We start from the raw sequence: 17340 nt of genomic DNA on the forward strand, positions 1-17340 counted from the left end.
CAGAAAGCCTTCTGTGCCAATGAGTTCAAGGCTATTCCCCACTTTCTCTTCTATCAGGTTCAGTGTATCTAGTTTTATGTTGAGGTCTTTGATACCTTCGGAGTTGAGTTTTGTGCAGCCATACAGTTTGACCAGCACCATTGTTGAAGATGCTTTTTTCTGTGTATTTCTGGCTTCTTTATCAAAAGTCAGGTGTCCACAGTTGTGTGCCATCATTAGAGGATGCTCCTCTTGCAGCAGATGGAAACAAATACAGAGACCCGTAGCCAGACATTATTCAGAGAATGAGAGACCTTGGAACACTCAGCCCTAAATGGAATGTCTCCCCTCAGGGATCAGGGAATCTCGTGGAAGAGGAGGCAGAAAGAGTGTAAGAGCCAGAGGTGATGGAGGACGCTGAGAAAGCAAGCCCCTCTAAATCGATATGATAGATGCACATATGAACGCACAGAGACCAAGGCAGCATGCACAGGACCTTCATGGGTTTGCACCAGGTCCTTTGCATATATATCATGGCTTCCATTTAGTGTTTTATGGGACTCCTGTGTGTGAATAAGTGGCTCTCTGTTTCTTGTGCCTTCTATTGGGCTCTTTTCCTTCTGTTTGTTTTGTCTAATTCCAATATGCTAGTTTTATTTTATCCTACTTTATTATTATCCCTTGGGAACCTGTTTGTTTTCTAATAAGAAACAGAAAGGGAGTGGATCCAGATTAGGTTGGGGCAGGGGACAGGAAGGAGTAGAAGGAGGGGAAAACATAATCAGGTTATTTTATGTAAGGAAAAAAATCTATTTTCAACAAAAAGGGCAGATTGCTGAGCCAGAATACTAAACCAACAGACCTGAACACTGATTCTGGTCTTTGGTATTTGTTATCTACACTCTTTGGTTTATTTATTGTACTGTGTGGTTGCCAACTGATGCCTTGTTACAGGAGAACAAATAGGTGATTTTCTATGAAATTTAGCAGGGGTCAAGAAGACAAGGTGCAAGGTGGGGCTTCTGTTTCTTCATTTTCATATTTTCAAACACATGCACTACTTTTTGAAATTCGGCATTTCCCCCACGATTTCCCCACTATTTATATTTGTCTGGATCATCCCAGGGTCTATCTGTATAACATGCAAAAATAAATCAATAACCAGCAACAACAACAACAAAACGTGGTTACTTTTTTGTTTGTCTCTTTTATTTCGTTTTATGAGAGTCTCTCTCTAGGTAGCTCTGGCGGTACTGGCACTGACTACGTAGACCAGACTGGCCTCAAACCTACAGAGATCTTCCTGCCTCTGTCTCCCAAGTCATGGGAGACTGAAGTGTACCTGAACACCTAGCCAAACGTGGTTGCTTAATAGTGTGACCATATTCTGCTGCACACCTGTCCCAAGACCAGGTTCAGAGCTGAAAGTCCTCACTGTGTTAGTCACTTTTGTTGTTGCTGTTTTAATAACCTCAAAATATATATGTATGTATGTATATATGTATATATATATATATATATATGAAGGGTCTATTCTGGCTCACGGTTTGGGGGGCTCATTCCATTATGGTGGGAGAGGCACAGCAGCTTGAGTTGGAGGCAGGCTGTTCACCCTTGTACCCACAGTCAGGAAGCAGAGAGAGAAGACCAAGTAGAACTATGTTAACCAACGCCTGCCCCAGGTGACACATTTCCTCTAGCCAGACTCCACCTCCTAAAGGTTCCATGACCTTCCCCAACAGCACTACCTACTGGAACAAGTGTTCAAACACATGAGCCTATGCGGACACACTTCATGTTCCACCCACCAACAACAGCAACCTTTCCTTCGATGGCTGGAGCAATACCCCATGTGTGGCAAGGGCTCCACAGATATTTCTGTAACAGATGAATTATTTACAACAAATATTAGCTAGGCTGAGCCCTGTGCAAATGGAACAGAATGCTTTCAATGTGGAATTTTATTGATAGAGGGGGAAAGAAAGGGTTAGTGTTCTGACATCTTAGTTCTTTAATTCACATCTTAAAAAGCCATTCTAAATCCCAAGCAGGCTCGAAAATTAATTCTAATTGAAAACATTAATGATTGTGCGATCAGGGTAAGGTCAAACTTAAGGCAGAGTGGAGTTTCCTTCTCTTTGCGTTGGGAGGAGTAATCGAATTCAATCTGTGCAGAGCATTGTGTGTCTCAGGATGATGCCTTTTGTGACGATGCTCCCAAGTTCACTCTAAAGGCCCTTCATCACAGGGCCATGGGCGACCCTCATATTCCCTCTGTGGTACCCAAGGACAGACACACTTATTGTGAGTTGTCACTGAGGAAGCTTGTGACACTCCAGGATCTGCCGAAAGCCACACACTAACAGAAGAACAGCCGGGATTTGAACTGGGGAGTCCAGTTTCTAGCAGGGAACGTTTGAATCATGCCTCTTCCTTGGGACTCTGGTAGGTTCTGAGGAGCTAAGCAAGTGGTTGCACTTTTTATGGTGGTAGTAGGCTTTTTGTTTGTTTGATTAATTCTTTTTAATTTAAATATCTTTGGGATTTTTTTTCTTTATTAAAAATTTTTCTACTCTCTCTACATACCACCCACAGATCCCACCTCTTCCCTCCTCCCATCTTCCAGCCCTTCCTCCCAAGTCACCCCACATCTTCACATCCCCCAAATCAAGGTCTCCCACGGGGAGTCAGCAGAGCCTGGCACACTGAGCCTAGGCAGGTCCAAGCCTTTGTCCAGTGAGTGATGGAGGGATATTTTTTAATATTTAATTTAGTGTGTGTGTGTGTGTGTGTGTGTGTGTGTGTGTGTGTGTGTGTACCGGGTTGTGATACCACGGTGCACCAGTGGAGGTCAGAGGACAGTTTTGGTTTTCTTGTTTACTATGTGAGTTCTGGGGCTGGAACTGAGGTCCTCAGGCTTGGCGACAGGCGCCTTTACCCACTAAGCCGCCTCGTCAGCCTATTGGGCTGGTTTTCACAGTGTGCGGTTAATTTAAGACTTACTCGGCACTCATTGTCTTGGCAAGCCAGGCTTTCCCTAAAGTCAGAGAAGGTTAATTTCATGTGTCATCTTCTCAAGGCCATGGTGCCCAGCTGTTCTGTCAATTACCAGTGCAGATGTGGCAGCGATAGCGTCTATTATCTGGGATCAGCATTTAAGTCAGCAGACTTTAAACCTTTCCTAATCTCATGCAGGCCTTGTCTAATCAGCCGCGGAAAGCCTTGAGGGAAAAAGGCTGGGACCCGACCCAGTCAGTAAAGCACGTGTGTTAGTTACTTTCCTTCCTGATGTGAGACAAATATCTGACCACACCACAAAAGAGGGGAAGGGTTTATTGTGGCTACAGTTCCAAGGGGTCCATCACAGGAGGGAAAGGATGGTGGCCGGAGCAGGAAGCCAGTGGGTTACATGGCATCAGAGGTCTGGAAGTAGAGACTGAGCAGAGAATCAGGATTGTAAAAGCTCCAAGTCCACCCCCAGTCACCCAGTCCCTTCAGCAAGGCTTGTCCTAAAGGCTCCATGACTGTCTCAAGCGGTGCCATGAGCTGGCGTCGAGTGTGCAAACACAAGAGCCTGTGGTGGGCATTTTGATTCCAAACCTCAATATCAGGTCAGCATAAGCATGAGACCTCAGTTTGACCCATGGCTGGAGTCTGTAGACCCAGCATAGAGGATGAAGGGACAGAGAGATCCCTGGATTGTAACAGAGAGATCCCCAGCCAGTCTAGCTGAATCCAGGTTCAGTAGGAGAACTTATCTCAAAAAAACAAGGTGAAGAGAATGAAGAGAAATGAGGAAGACTTACTGTCTGGCCTCTACACATGCACACACGTGCACACCTACTCTCATACATATGTGGGTATACCAACACAAAATATGTATACACACATATACAGAGATCTTCCGGAGATGAAGGGATTCTCCCTCCAGACTGACTTTGGACTCCAGAATAGAATGAGTTACTGGCTGAATTTCTACCTGACTGGTCAGTCCTCAGTATTTTACACTCACTGACCTCTATAATTCTGTGGACCAATTCCTTAAAATGAATCTCTCTTTGTGGATCTACATCATTTGTAATAGCAAGTGCCCATGTGCTCTATTGATCGGTTTCCCAGGAGAATGTTCACTAATGTCCTGTCTGATGCCTTCCCGGTAGATGGTGAAATTGGTGATGAAGTGGAGATGGTAATGGCGTCCACACAATGTGCCCACTGCCTAGGGGACATGTCCGAGTAATGATCACACTATACTGAATGGAGAGCTTTGTTCCCCATCCTACAAATGAGGAAACTGTTGAGTTATCAATATAGGGAAGCTTTTAGTACGGGACAGAGAATGGAAACAGGCTTCGAGCCCTAAGCTGGACCAAACTTTCTAGACTTCATGTGGCCATCCATCTTCTGAGCAGCCTAAGAGCTCATCATGGCAAAAATTCCATAGCTGGTCATAGTTTTCAGATATGATATTTTCTCTGGGTAAGAACAAAAGTCCATTGATCTAGTATTATTTGGGCACATGTAATAGAATGCTTTGACAAAGGACAAGGACAGGAGTGAGATCAGCCATTCAGATTGTTTACCTCTTTTCTAAGTCTGTCCACAATGATTCCAGTATCTGTCACCTGGGATCTCAAAAAACAGAAAACAAATATACAGCGTCTGTGTGTCGGGTGGAGACCAAGGTCTCTGGCTCTTGCCATGTGGTTTCATTTGGGGCACAGGGTGGTGCAGAGTAGGGTTGAGATGATAATGAATGACCCAAGACTGCCGCCTTCTCTTTGCCTGCATTGTGTCCTTGGGGAGTGCAAACTGATGTTCCTGAGAGATGAGAAAAGACAGGTGAGCTTGCGAGCGGGTGCCCGCCACCTGTCCCCGTGCAGTACTTGAACTAGGTGCCATTTGTCTCACCTGTCACACTGAACAGCACAGTTATGTGAAACCCTGGGAGAATCAACTGTCTGCCTTTCCCCCGCATGGAGAAACTCCATGCTTTGTCTTGCATGGAAACTCCATCCAAGCTTCGGAAATTGAAAGTACAGTCAGAGCGCCTCCTTCACGGTCTCTTATTTTTGGGCTCCTCTCTCCTTCGTGGGGTGGCAGAGTGGCTGGGGATTAGAGTGAAGTCATGGGTAGGTCACCTCTCCTGGGCTGTCCAAAGCCAGTGACATGCAAGACAAAGCAATTGCCCACTACCACTCTGATGGAGTGCCAGGGATTTCTGCAATTACCTTAATCCTTTCCTCCTGGCGTGAACTTTACAGGAAAGCCTCTGCCTGTCGTTGTCCCCCCGAATCCCTCTCTAATCTCTGTCCGCACAGCACCCCTGCAGATGCCACGTTCCCTGTCTCTCTGAGCCCAGTGTCACCGTGAGGCCAGCTGTGGAGGGCAGATTGCGAAGTCTGGCCTCCTAGAGGCAGGAAATTCTACGATGAAGTAGTAGTGCTGGCTGCTCCAGCCACCCTGTGGGGCTGAGGCCTGGTTGTAGGCAGGCCCAGAAAGTTCTGGAAGGTTGCCGTGTGACTCAGGCAATCCCTTGCCGAGAAGATCCTCCCTCCACCACTGGCAGAGCCCGTTGTTGAGAGCTTGCCTTGTTTAGGATTTAAATTTGGGCCTGTGCCCAGGACAAGCGCCACTCTTCCAACAAAGAGTCACCAGCTACCAAAGCTAACATGGTGAGGAGAAGATTATCTGGTCCTGCCTGTGGTCTGAACACCCAGGGGCCAATCTGTTTGCGCTCAAATATTCGGTTGTTGCTCTTATTTCCACCTGGCCTGCACTTGAGTTGCTTTTGGGAGGCTGCTCATTTACATACAGGAGCTGCTGGGAGACTTCAGTCAGTCTCTTGACTCCTGTGGGACCTCCAGACCACAGCTCTTGGGCCTCAGTTTACTCCTCGTATATCAGTTAGTAGGAAACTTTTTTTTTGTTTCGTTTCATTTTTCGAGACAGGATTTCTCCATGTATCCCTAGCTGTCCTGGAACTCACTCTGTAGACCAGGCTGGCCCTGAACTCAGAGATTCATCTTCCTCTGCCTCCTGAGTGCTGTGGTCAAAGGCGTGAACTAACACCGCCTGGCTTAGTAACACCCTTTTCTTTTATTTTCAAAGTGTGTGTGTGTGTGTGTGTGTGTGTGTGTGTGTGTGTGTGTGTGTGTGTGTATTTATGTGTGCATGTGAGTGCAAGGTGTCTTTGGAGGCCAGAAGAGGACACTGGATCCTCTTGAGTTGGAGTTACAGGCACACTTCTCCCTACGGGGGAGCTGGGAACTGAACTTAGGTTCTTCTAAAGGGCAGCAAGTACTCATCACCGCTGGGTTATCTCCCTGGGGTCATGTTTCTTGTTTTGCAAGGCCTTTGTGAGGATTGAGTAGGATGATATGATGGTTAATATTGGTGTCAGTTTGGCAAGATCTAGACTCACCAAGGGGACAGTCCTGTGGGAGGGACTTGAAAATGACATTAATGGAGGCAGGAAGACCCGCTCTAAATGTGGGTGGTTCTATGTATGCCACAGGATGGGGTCTTCGATGGATAAAAAGGGCAAGAGTGAGCTGAGCAGCAGCGAGCATATCTCTCTCTGATTCTTAACTACTGTGCAGTGTGACCAGCCGCCTCAGGCCCCTGCTGTGTATGCCTCCTCAGCCATGATGTACTCTACCCTCCAACTGCGAGGTAAAGTCAGCTCCTCCTTCCCTGAGTGGCTCTCATCACAGACAGGAGAAATGAGCTGATACGGATGGTGAATACGACGTGCCTAGTGTATAGGGGATGCTTAACAAGGATGCTGTGTCAATGAGGTCAACTGTTCCTAATGTGCACGCCTCCAGGGCTTCTGTTCATTTCATTGTTAAAGGCAACTTCGTGTAACACTTTTCTGTCTGCGAGTGAGGTGCACACCATAGTTCTCATTTTTAAAAGAAGATGGCAGATGTGAAGAAATGGTAAACTATGGCCTATGGACCCATTCAGCCTACTGTTTGTTTTTGTCAATAACTTTTTAAATATTATTTTTTTGAGACAAGGTCTCTGTAGTGGGTAGCCATTCCAGCTTTGATCTGGAAGTTCCAATCCTCACTGAGGCTTTGGTAACTATCACGCCTACAAGGCGGGGCCAAGAGAGGACCCCGGAGACCCGAGATCCGGATGTGCCACCGCTCTTGGTTCCTGGACCCTGGACGCTGGAGGTAGACCGAGCAGAGTTCTCCAGAGAACACCGCCTGACTCCGCTGTGTCTTTCCCAGACCCTGCAACCTACCTATACCTTCATTTGTAAGTTATGCCACTAAATAAACCTCCCTTTTAACTACGTGGAGTGGCCTTAATAATTTCACCAATATGTCTCACTATATAGCCTGGCTGAAGTTGAACTTGCCATGTAGACCAGGATGGCCTTGAATTCACAGAGATCCACCTACCTCTTTCTCCTGAGTGCAGGGATTAAAGATGTGCACAACCACACCCACCCTATCCACAAAGATTTATTGGCCCACAACCACAGCCATTTGCTCCCATGTTGCCTGTGGCCTCTCCAGAGCTGCAAAAGTCACATTGAGAGGCTGATGCTTCTGAAGGCTAAAATGTTGACTTTTTGTCCCTGGGCAGAGAAGGTTTGCTGATCTATGGGATGGGTTGTCGGAGGTGGAGTCAGGATGCAAATGATGCTCACATCCACTGATGCATTAACCTGGGTTCAAACTGGAATCACATTTTCTCTCGATATGAAAAAGACATGGTGGAAGCCGGTAGACAGGGAACTCTGAAAACACTGTTTGTGTGTTTGAACATTAACCTAAAGCCCACCTTGGCATCCTTATCCATAGCTTCCGACGCTGCAGAGGCCTGCAACCTGGACTTGTGTGTGTCAATTCCATGCTGGCCTTCCAGGCTACTTAGACTGTGCACCTCCTTTTCAGCTGAGACAGAGGGCTTGCCGAAGCTTTTTAAAGAGCTGTCAGTGGAGACAAGCTTTCTCTCAGAGGTGCAGCCAACCCCACCAGCAGAAACGCAGCTCGCTTGTCCCTGCCTCTTTCTCCCAAGTATCTACTTGTGCGCCAAGTCCAGTTCCAGGAGCAAAGAGAATCAGAGGCAAGTTGTGGTGCCTCCTTTAAGGGGCACATTGTCTACTGGGTAACAGAGGACAAAAAAATGCAAAGAAACAGCAAGGAATTGTGATGTGCTACCCGCTAAAGGGATGTATTATTTAGTAGGTTCAGAATTCAAATATGACAGGGGACCAAGGAGAAACACTGAGACCATAGTTCAGAAAGAGGGAGCCTTCCTGGGCTCCATTGTACAGGTTCATGAGATCAGATGTCTTCTTGAGGGTAATGTGCGGTCCCTGGGGGTGAGGCAGGGAGGGATCTCAGGCCTGCCCTCTACCTGCAGGGCCCATAGCCAGTCATCTTCTTTAGTGTCATCCCTCCAGTACTGATCAATCTTTACTGTCAACTTGGTTTGATTTAAAGTCACCTAGGAGCTATACCTCTGGGTGTGTCTGTACCGATGTTCCCAGAGGGGATTAGTTGAGAAGATCCATGCTGAGTGTGGACTGTACAGTGTCATAGGGCTGGAGTCTGAGACTGGACAAAAAGAAGAAATTGAGACAAGGACCAGTATCCATCTCACGGCTTCCTGACTCTGTACACTCCCCCAGCCTCCAGCCAGCTTTGTCCACATCCTCTTCCCTGGTAAGAGGCCATTCCTTGACGACACTGCAGGCCTGGCTACAGCTCCATCTTCAGGAGACAAGACCGGAGCAGGGAAGAAGGCACAGAGTGTGGTGATATATTACGTACCCTAATAAGTTGCCTGGGAATCAGAGGACAGAGCCAGCCACTAGATTAGACATAGAGGTCAGGCAGTGGTGGCACACACCTTTAATCCCAGCACTTGAGATCTCATGCCTTTGCTTGGGAAGCACACATGCCTTGAATCCTAGGAAGTAATATGGCAGGGCAGAGAAAGGTATTTAAAGCATGAGGAAACAGGAACTCACTCTCTTGAAGCTGAGAGTTTCTTAGAGGTAAGAAGTAGTGCCTGACTGTTCTGCTTCTCTGATCTTCCAGCTTTCACCCTGATAACTGGCTCTGGGTATTATTATTATTATTATTATTATTATTATTATTATTATTATTATTATTATTATTAAAAGACCATCTAAGATTCGAACAATAACAGAGATCCTGCATGTCTAGAATGTCTAGATCATGGTCTAGAATTGCCTGAGGGAAGGGTCAGGTGGGAGGAAAGTTTGTCACTGGGCTTGGGTGGGAGCAGCCACTTGATCTATTAACTTACAGTCCTATGAGCAGAGGTCCAGCTCCAGGGAAGTGGAACTGGATCCTCTTCAGTGCAGAAACCAGAAAAGAAACTGTGTGGGCTTTATCATGACCAGGGACCTGGCACAAATGACTTACAGGGAGGAAAGACTTCCTTTATCTCACAGATTCAGAAGGTATACCACAGAGGAGGATAGAGCCAAATGGAACATCTCACACCATGGTGACCAGAGGGAAAAACTGACTGCCTGGCCAGCTCTTTCATCCTCCCCCTTCTATTCCACACAGAACCCCAGCCTATAGGATGTTGTGACCATGTTCTTCCTTCTTTAGTTAATCCATCCAGGAAATGCCCTTGTAGACATACCCAGATATGTGCTTTTCCAGCCTCTTAGGCTCTTCTCAATTCACTCAAGGTGACAATCAAAATAAACCATCAGGGGGACCTCAAGGTCAGGATAGCTCCTGTTCCCTGATTAGACTGGGTGGAAGAGATGGGTTGGGGCCAGTTACAAAGGCTGTTCACAGGTTGTCAATGCTAGCCTGGACCTAGGTAAAGGGGATGAAATTGAAGGGTGGGATTTTAAAACAACTAGGAAATGAAATGGATACGTGTGGTCCTCTCAGTTGGTGCTGCAGTCTGCTCTGCCATCTTCTCAGGCTCAGAGAGCCCTCAAGCATGGAGGAGGACAGAAGAGGAAGAGCAGGGTTCTTCTATGTGAGGGTAGATGAGCCAGCTAAGGAAGACAGTGTGGAGGGGAAGTAGAGAGAAGGCACAATGACAAGACCAAACAGGAGAAGACCAAGGCCATGAAGGAACTGTGATGAACCAGCCTGTGCATGTTCCACGAGGCGGTTGTGAAGGAAGGAGGGGCCAGCAGTAAAAGGAGCTCCTGCAAGTGTCAGTGAGGTACAAACATGTTAGGGAGGGGAAGAGTATTGAAGGAGATGCTTTCTGAGAGATGGGGGATGGGGAGTGGATCTATATACCTTCCCAACCAGGCAGCTCTGAGATTACTACCTCTCTTGTTTGGGGACAGGTAAGAGAACAGAAAACATTCTACTTCGAGAACATGGAGATTAGGAAATACCAATGACCATACACGTGTACCAAGGAAAATGGAATACGTTCATGTTCAGCACAACCACACATCTAAATAAAGACACAAATATTGCAATTTCAACGTTAAAGGCCAAGCATGCTGGGATTTTGTTGTTGTTGTTGAGAAAGAATGTCACTCTGCGGCTCCACCGATCCTCCTGGCTTGGTTCCCAGAATACTGGAATGAAAGATGTGAGCACACCATCTTCAATGAACTGTTCAGCCAAGTTGTTATCCGGGACCCTGTGATCTTGGAGGACTCCTGGGTCAGTTACCTCTAGTTGGAACATTGTCTCAACGCTCTTTGCTCCAAACAGGGCCCCCTTCCAAGAAGATATTATAGTCTCCCCATCATAGCTTGATTTTTATGGGCATTTAAAATCACACTAGCAAAACACACTGGCTTTGCAGGGAGGTGTGGAAGTGACTCCAGGACACCAGACTGCCAACATTCATTTCCCTCATAAGCTTGAATGCCCTAAAATACTGCCCTTGAGGCTCTTCCCAGACAAGCTGGCCCTGTCAGCCTTGCAATACCTTGGAATGAGAAGGTCTCTCCTGAGGATTGCCAAGCAGTTTGGAAAGAGGCAGGCTCTTCGTTCTGAGGATGCTGGCTAACCTGTTTCATTTCAGGTCACCTCAGTCAACTTGCCTACTGAGTCTCGGTCTACCGGTTTCTATGTCCTCCATTCAATAGTGTTTAACAAGTGAGGTGAGGCCTAAAATTAAGCCCCAACGCAGTGTGTCTTGTGGTTTCTGGTGAAATAGAAAGGGCCTCAAATGGCCTAACCACAGGTTCCCCTTTCCACCCTGTTCCTACTACAGATAAGGTCCCCTTAGCAACTTTCTCATGAAATGAACCGAGTGGAATTCTGGCTTGTCCCTGACTTGTGAGTTTCCCTTTCTTGTTAGCCTGCAGAATTATTCAAACAAGGGCACCGCCATGTCTTCATGCTGTGAATTTCATAGCTCACGGTTTCAGAGTGCAGTCCTTATGAAATTGGCACAGGTCAGTGCATCAGTTCCTGGTGCGGTGACAAGTACCTAAGAAGAGGCTTAAGGAAAGGCTTGGTGGTCTAGTTCATCATGGCGGGGAAGGCACATGAGAAGACTGGCCACACTGTGTCTGCAGGGAGGAAGCAGATGGAGGACAGTGCTGGGTTCTCTTTAGCCTTTCTGAGCTTTTATTCAGTCTGAGACCCTCGCTCATGGGATGGTTTTACCCACATTCAAGGAGGAACCTTAGATAAGCTCCTCTGGAATTTCCTTAGAGACACACTGTGTCTCCTAGGTGATTCCAAAGTCAGTTAAGTGGGTGGTGGATGTCAACTATCACAGGCAGCGAGTCCTTCCTCCCTTTGAGTGCTTGTGACTAATAAGCCACCCTTGTCATCTGTCTGTTATCAAGAGTCAGGTACCCCTCTGTTCCTAAGCTCTAAGAAGAGAATCTTCCCCTCACCAACAAATTCAGTAGGAGGTTTTTAAATAATACAGATAAACAACAAACCCTTCTGTACTCCCCAAGTTTTAGCTGTGGGACTTGGGCAAATCACTTAGCTTCCCAGAGCCTGAGTTGCCTGGATTGTAGACCAGCACCCAATTTATGAGTTACTGGGAAGATAACAAGGGTAATTTATTCAACAACTCTTCTGTGAGAATTTTGATGGAACCAGGAATAGGAACTGTAGTGATAAACATGGTCAGGAATTCTGGCCACAGAGAACTGATACTCTTGAGGGGCCATAGAAACATGCATTTAGGAACAAGTAATGTGGATATAGTACAAAGTAGGAAGAAAATCATCCATCAGATCACAGGAGTGGGGCAGCATGTGAGGAGGGGTTTGACTTAATGTTTCCATTGCGTGCTCTCCATGACCCCTTCATGCCTTCAAAACCAGTGCCACCTGGGTGACTCTTCTACTACCAAGTTCAGCTGCCAGCATGAGGCACAACCTTGGCTGCCTCTGGAACACAGCTTTTGTGTGTGACGTTCAGGAAACACTTCCCAGGAGATTTCACCTCAATGATGGTCTCTTCTTGGTCATCGATGCCTTCTCAGCTCCAGCAAACCCACATCTACTGTCCCAGCAAAGTAAAGGTTTTGCTTTAGTGGCTGTAGTCTCTTGTTAATGACAGCCAATTCTTCAGCTCCAGCTGACCAGACGCCACAAATTCTTCACACAAATGGCCCAGTAGAGTCTTGCTTCCTTGGGAAACTTTGCAAGCCAGGCCTCCATCATCTGCACTGTTTGCAATATTCTTACCTTCCAGGCTCCTTCAGAAGAGTTCTCTGAGCTCTCAACACTCAATGGCTTTTCTAGCCCAAAGTTCCAAAGTCCTTCCACAATTGTACCCCAGACAACCTGGTTAGTATCCTGGTACTAACTTATCTTAGTTAGGGTTTCCTTTTTTCCCTCTTTCTTCCTTTCTTCCTTTCTTCCTTTCTTCCTTTCTTCCTTCCTTCCTTCCTTCCTTCCTTCCTTCCTTCCTTCCTTCCTTCCTTTCTTTCTTTCTTTCTTTCTTTCTTTTTTTCTTTCTTTCTTCCTTCTTTCCTTCCTTCCTTCCTTCTTCCTTCCTTCCTTCCTTCCTTCCTTCCTTCTCTCTCTCTTTCTTCCTTCCTTCTTTTCTTTTTCTTTTTTTCTATTTTTTGTTTGTTTTTTGAGACAGTGTTTCTCTGTGTAACAGTTTTTTGCTGTCCTAGAACTCACCTTTGTAGATCAGGCTGGCCTCAATCCCAGAGATCCACCTGCCTCTTCCTCTGAGTGCTAGGATTAAAGGTGTGCATAGTTAGGGTTTCTATTGTTGCAATGAAACACCACAATCAAAAAACAAAACCAAGTTGGGGAGGAAACATTATTGGCTTACACTTCCACATTGTAGTCCATCATTGAAGGAAGTCAGGACAAGAACTCAAAACAGAGCATGAACCTAGAGGTAGGAGCTGATGTGGAGGCCATGGAGGACTGCTACTTACTGGCTTGCTCCCCATAACTTTCTCAGCCTGCTCTCTTATAGAACCCAGGACCACCAGCCTGGGGATGGCTCCACTCACAATGGGCTGGGTCCTCCCACATTAGTCACTAATTAAGAAAATGCCCTACAGCCAGACCTTATGAAGGCATTTTCTCAATTGAGGTCCCTTCCTTTCAGATGACTTTAGCTTGTGTCCCGTTGACATAAAGCTGGACAGGACAGTGTTAGTTATGGAGATTGGTGGGACCTGCTGAGATGGGAATGTTACCAAGTTATGAAGTCTGAGTCACAAGAGCCTAACCACTGGAAGGTTCTAGAAGGAAACAATCAGGAAAAATGACATAAGGCGAGGGCGAGTAGGCATGTTGGACGAATCTGAAAGCAACCGGTGATGCTCAAGAGGAAGACAGAAGGACCATCCACAGTCCTTAGGGACAGAAGGTACCTTCTACAGGAAGCCCTCCAAGGTCAGCACTCCCCAGGCAACCATCACACTGCTTTGCAGTAAGATACAAGCTTGGTAATTCAGATGAAAGTTAGGCAAAGAGAGGAACCCCTAAGAGGACGGAGAGAGGGTTTCCTGTCTAAGCTAGTGAAGCATCTGTCACTAAGACTGACTTAAAGGAAACACAGCCCATTTAGAAATGGATAGAAGCAGAGCGACACTGAGTCTGACCATAGAGAACTTGCTAAGAACTGCTTTAGTGAATGAGTGCAACCATCTGTCTCTTTTTTTTTTTTTCCATTCGGTCCTAGAGCTTGAACCCAGGGCTTCATGAATGCCAGAGCATCAGCAAATGGAAATGCTGAGATCCTACCAGTAATTATCAGGCATGAGAAGAGAAGTACCTTAGCTTTGCAACCTATCTCCATTATTTCTGGATACACAGAGTTTGGACGATGTTCTAAGGAGCTATGAGCCTCGGTTTTCTGGTCTATAAAATGGGGGTGTTGGTGATGGCAGTAGATGGCTATTAGAAAGCTTATCAGAGAGCCCCTGGCGGAGTCTCATATCCCATGCACTTCCTGACAAGAGCCCAAACAGTTCATAAGTCAGTTTCTAGAACATTTATCCGTTAATGATTACTTGCTGTCTTCCAGTCACAAATGGTTTTGCTTTATGCCCAATTACCACGAATTTCCAGGAAGTGACTAAGTGAGCTTCCGCTGTCCTATCTGCCCGACGCTTCCTGAGGTGAAGGGGGCAGTTGCGGACTGTTTCAAAGTGTGATTCTTTAAACAGTGTCAGATGCTGTTTTTCAGTTAAAACTGTGGGAAATATAAACATCTGTCCTTATTTTTTTTTCCTATCAAAGGGTTAAATAACACCAAATTCCATTCTTAAGACAAAATCATAAAGAAGCGAACTGGCAAAAATTCAAATTCTTCCAGGGTCAGCACTTCTTGAAATCAAAATAAGTTTTCGGTTCATTCCTCTCCGGGCACTGCCCCTCTCTCTGTATTGGGCAGTCTCGGGAGAGTGTGAGGCCAAGCTCTGACCACTCAGTAAGGCCCAGCACCTCCTTGCCTTAGAAATAAAAGCTCAGCAGGAACCCCGCCAGATGTGCTTACCTGCTTCATTTAGCACAGCTAAACAGTCTTGAGCAGAAGTAAAACTTTTCACCTCGCATAAATACTGTGGACGGTGGGGCCATATTTGAGAACTTGGGTCCATTTTTTTTCTTTCTTTCTTTCTTTCTTTTGGGGGGGGCGTTTCGAGACAGGGTTTCTCTGTGTAGCTTTGCGCCTTTCCTGGATCTTGCTCTGTAGCCCAGGCTGGCCTCAACTCACAGAGATCTGCCTGGCTCTGCCTCCTGAGTGCTGGGATTAAAGGCATGTGCCACCACCACCCAGCTGGGTCTATTTTTTTTTTTTTTTTTACAAAAATAATACATTGAAAAATATTCAGAGGAAAATAGAAGCCACCTTTAACTGTATATGCTCAAATGTGTTGATACATCTAGCAGTTTTCCATCCCTCTTAGGCTCTTATTTCATTTCAGTTTTTCAGACTGAGTCTCACTATGTAGCCCAGGTTGGCCTCCAAGTCACAATCATACTGCCTTAACAGCCTGACTGTTGAAATCACAGGTGTATACCACTGTGCCCAACATCTCTGTCTATTTATAACTCTATTTATATCTTACATGTATTTTTGTTTGTTTGTTTGTTTTTCGAGACAGGGTTTCTCTATGTAGCTTTGTGCCTTTCCTGGAACTCACTTGGTAGCCCAGGCTGGCCTCGAACTCACAGAGATCCGCCTGCCTCTGCCTCCCAAGTGCTGGGATTAAAGGCGTGCGCCACCACCGCCCGGCGACATGAATTATTTTTATTTTATTTTTAAGTTATAATTATATCAAAAGCATGTGCATATTGTTAATAATATCCAAAAACATCTTAAGTGCTAGTGCCATATTGTATTATTTGGATTTGCCATGGTTTTCCTATTGATATCCTTATACTGGCCATCTAGACTATAATTTTTTAGCATGTCATATGTTATAAATAACACTGCGATATCAAATGAGGACAACATGCCCACATCATTCATTAAAGATTAAAATTTTACTGAGTTTCCCAATGTTCATAACCTTATGTAAGATGAGGAAGACCCCAAGTGAAACAGGACAGAGGTTGGCTGACTGGCTTTGGGCCAGCCCTAGCCAGTCTGCTTTTGGAAGTAAAGTCTACTGGAAAATAACTAAGTTCTCTTGCTCTTATATCATCTATGACTGCTTTCCTTCAAGGGCAGAGTTGAACAGTTTAGGGTTGTGAGACCTTTGTTTTCTAACTGGCCCTTTATTAAGTCCCAGTACTCAGTAGGCAGAAGCAGGCAGATCTCTGAGTTCGAGGCCAGCCTGGTTTACAGAGTGAATTCTGGGATAGCCAGGGCTAAACAAAGAAATTCTGTTTCAAAAACAAAAAACAAAACAAAACAAAAAACAAAGAAACAAAACCAAAAAACAACAAAACAAAACAAACAAAAAGTTTTAAAAAAAAATAACTTTGTCAATTCCAGGTAAAGAATGCAAAATATCTCATCCCCAACCAACAGTCCTAGACTATGTCTTACCATCCATGATTGAAAAGTCCTAACGATTAGAATAATCTCTAGGGTGAATTAACATGTGATACTAAAAAGAGAAAACTAACCTAAACCCTCAAATGCAAACCTCAGGGTGTGACATGACATACTCCTTCTGATTCCTGTTCTCATATTTTAAACTTTTAACATGGGTTGAGGATTTGACGGAATAAACACAGGCTCAGAGGAAGATAGAGCATGTGTGGAACTATGCTGTAATAATGGCTGTCAAACCCATCAAGGAAGAGATAGATTATCCTGTACATGGGGTTGGGCTATGACATGAGGTAGGGATCTGATTCAAACCATACACAAAGGTGAACATAGATATGGACCCAGCGGAGCAGGCACAGCTCTACAGCAGGGCTCTTACCATAGATCCTTTTGACAATCTGAAGACACCTACACACTCCTTCTCAGAATAACGTTTTTAAATGTGTAAAAAGGAATATGATTACCAAGGAAACCAATTATGTAGAGTAATGCAGAGTAAAATATGTGCCTTTTAAACTAAAACATGAACTGATAAGACCTAGTATGAAATTTGAAAAGCTACAGTAATTTAAAAATCGTGATGAGCCTAAACAAAAATGTAAGGTGTCTCTACCAACTGCAGATTTAAAGTAAAAATATACTTAACTTATTTTGGTGACAAATTCCATGTCTGTCAATACTACTATGATTTAGTACCCCACATTTATACTAAAAAGAAATAATGTCTACTGAAAGTTGGTTAAAACTGAAGTATAATTTTTCTTCACTCCAAGTTGACTGACCCCTGGACTTCTAGGTCAATGCTGTCTAGTTAAAAAACCAAAACAACCTTCGATTAAAACTGATAGAAGCTGAGAGAGGAGTAATCTTGTCTTCTTAAGGCTAAGGCGGAATCTGTTAAAATAGTGGCATCTGAATCCACATA

This window comes from Peromyscus maniculatus, chromosome 10 (assembly GCF_049852395.1).
Source record: "Peromyscus maniculatus bairdii isolate BWxNUB_F1_BW_parent chromosome 10, HU_Pman_BW_mat_3.1, whole genome shotgun sequence".
Taxonomy (NCBI): Eukaryota; Metazoa; Chordata; class Mammalia; order Rodentia; family Cricetidae; genus Peromyscus; species Peromyscus maniculatus.